Here is a 3,453-nt window from a genome sequence, read left to right on the forward strand (position 1 = left end):
GTAAACCTTTAGACCTTTAGTTTACAGTGAAATAATTTGAAAGTTAATTACATTTTTCAGCCTCAATGATACGATGCTTGGTTCTCATTAGCACATGTTTGCACATTAATTATTACAGCATAGTAAATTTGTCAACAATTCTTAAGAAAAAAGCCTTTCTGCAGATTGCTTCTGCAACCCCCTTTTATGGTCTTGAACAGTAGATCGTTAACCACACTTTTAGACAATGGTCTATTTACAACTTTGTGCCAGCAGTTTTTGGGAAGGGCCATTTTCCTGTCCCAGCAAAACAATGCACTTGTGCTGTAAATACGGAGTTTCCCTGCTGGGTGTGGATAATGTGGCTGGCTTGCAAGGAGCTCTGACCTGCAACACCTTTGAGATCCAGTGAACTCACCAACCTTGCTAAAGTGACTGAACTACCAAGTGAGTACAGGTCCCATTTACATGTGGAACGTATCTTTTATGATTCTACTTTTTCACTACACAGTAATAGCACTACTGCTATCATCATTATTATTAGTAGTAGTATCTTAACTAAGTTACAAAGTGTTTGACAGAAAGAAATGTATAATAAGGCTTAATACAAAACTTGTTACAGGTTAGTCTGCTTCATTGTTGTTAATCACACATGTGTACATGGAACGGCACATCCTATAGGTAGCCTAGATAAGCTTATTTCAGTTAATTGGCATTTGTTCAAAAGCTATTGATTCATACATTTTATATAATGCAATCAGTGCAGCTACAGGTCCATTCTACTTCTGGTGTGTGGGTTATGTCGTTTTTCACCATGAGGGCTCATTCAGTTTGAAGATGCTGCCTTTCTGGGCTTCTGGAAATCTTGATGTTCACATTTCATCCAATAGAAACTGTCGAAACTGTGTGATGCCAATTAAATCAATCATAGATGTATATAAATACCTTTAGAACATCAACAATTAGGGCTTCATTTTGCTTTAAAAAAAATAATTTCACTGATATTCACTTCATGAAAGATTTTAAGCCCCATTTTTCTTACTGGTCTCAACTAAACAATATTACATGTGCATGAAATCTTTTTTTCTTATTCCAATGAGTATTACAACCTGAAAAACAATAGTACATTCGTAATAACATTCAATAAAACAATGGTATTAATGATTGTATCAACATTCAGCATTTCAGAATAAACATAGTCAGTTAGCAATATGATTACTGGATTAACTCCAGCAATCTCTCCCAGATCAGTATACTGGACAATTAGCAAAAGCGCTCCATAAGGATTTGGTTTTGTGGTTTATATTCAGCCTTAAATGGCACCAGCAATTTGTATGACACTCATGTGAGCAGCTTCTTCCGCAGATAGAAAGTACTAGGTCTAGACAGTTTCCCCCTGCTGTCTTAAAGGGTGTGCTGACCAGCTGGCTCCTATCTTCACTTAGATCTTCAATACATCCCTCGAGCTGTGCCAGCTACCATCCTGCTTTAAATATTTCACCATCATTCCAGTCCCCTTAATAAGTCCCCATCACAGGACTGAATGGCTACAGGCGTGTTGCTCTGATGTATGTGGTCATGAAGACCTTTGAACATCTGATGTTGAGATTATTGAAGACCATTACAGGATAACTGCTGGTTACCCTGTTATTTACTTACTGGGCAAATAGGTCTGTGTTGGTGTGATGATGCAATCATTATGGGAAGATAATACATCCTAGAACACCTTTAAGGACTTGTGCAAGGATCCTGTTTATAGATTTCAGCTTGGCATTCAAAATGATGATGAAAATTATCCACCAAATGATTCAAACTCTCCCAGTTCAGTGCATCCCCTCTCATCTGCCAGTGAGGCAACAGCTTCCTGTCCAACAGGAAAGAGCAGGTGAAGATGAAGAAAGTCACCTTTGCAGTTTGGACAGTTAGAGCACATGCTCTTTTTCCTCTACACTAATGACTGCCCTTTCAAGAACCAGCCACTAAGGTCCCAAATTCCAGTCACTGAACTCATCAAAGATGTCGACTAGTCTACCTCATCTACTTCGTCTGTGTCTCACTGTTCTCAAGACATCGAGAATGTTCTTCACCACCCTAACATAATTTTCTGGAACTCCTGACTTTCTCGGGCAGTACCACAATTCTTCTCTTGACACTCTATTATTTAGAGATATTTAAATCTACAAAGACAAAGTCAAACTCTTTCTGATCTTTTCTATATTACTCCAGCATCAACACTTTCTAAGCAGAGTTTGCATCTGTAGTGCTCTTACTCAGAATAATCCTGCTGCTTGCTGATTGTCATCTGTCTTCTCAGTCTACCTTCAAATACTCTGTCCTATAGTTTCATAGTGTGGCTCATCAAATTCATTCCTCTGTAGTCACTGCAGTGCTGGAGATCACCCTTGTTCTTGAAAATCAATACCATACTCAGAATTCCTCTCACTCTTCAAGATTGTGTTATACAATATGGTTAAAAAGTCTGCTGCCCTCTCATAGAGGTCTGGATACTTCCACAGGTATGTCATCATCAGCACCAGCTGTCTTTCTACTCTTTTCTACTGAATTGTCGACTGCCTGTCCTGTTCATAGATGCCGTTACTTTCTTATTCCTAATCCTCTGCATTCCCGGATTAACAATCATTTCTCCATTCATCCTCCTCCCTCTTACATTTTCTTTATTCATTAGCTCCTCTAATTACTCCTTCCATCTTCCCAGCACACTCTCATCACTTGTGACTATATTTCCATCTCTTTCCTTCAATCATCTTGAACTACTGAAAATCCTTTCCAGCTTGATCTTGATGCAAGTCATTGTCTCATTCTTTAGTCTCCAGCCTCATATACAATTTACTACCAGCCTTTTCTTTGGCCACCTCTCTTTTTGCTGTACACCAATCCTCCCATTACTTGTGTCTACATTCCTCATCTTCTCCTTTCCTGTTGTGCACATTTGGGTGAGTGTTGAATATGCCACACTAGTAGCGTTCAGAAATTGCTGCAGTATTATGTAATACTTATGAAAATCTGGGGAATTTGGGAGTCTCGAGGAAACAATTACCCCAGAGCTGCACATCCTTTCCAACTCGAGCTTTACCTAACATATAAATACAAGTCATTTTCTACTTCCTTAGTGTCCAGCCTCAGTAACAACTGACTACAAGCCTTTTCCATTGCCACCTCTCTCTCTTTGCTGTACACCAATCTTCCCAGTACTCCTGTTACATACTCATCTCCTCCTTTCATGTCGTGCAGATGTTTAGTAAGTATGGTAAATAAGTTAATGTTAAGCATAGCAAAGAGTTGTACATTTTAATTTTCAAGCCACTGCTTAATAAGTTTCGAATGTTACGCTGATGGTTCTCGTGTATGTTGTTACGTGTGACATTTTGAATTATGAATAACCACATACAAGTGGTAATTCGTTTCCGACAGTCCCTAAATGCACCATTGGTATGATGGGAAAGGCTGGCTTGT

The sequence above is a fragment of the Neolamprologus brichardi genome, chromosome 12 (assembly GCF_056152115.1).
Source record: "Neolamprologus brichardi isolate AB-2024 chromosome 12, ASM5615211v1, whole genome shotgun sequence".
In the NCBI taxonomy this organism is placed as follows: domain Eukaryota; kingdom Metazoa; phylum Chordata; class Actinopteri; order Cichliformes; family Cichlidae; genus Neolamprologus; species Neolamprologus brichardi.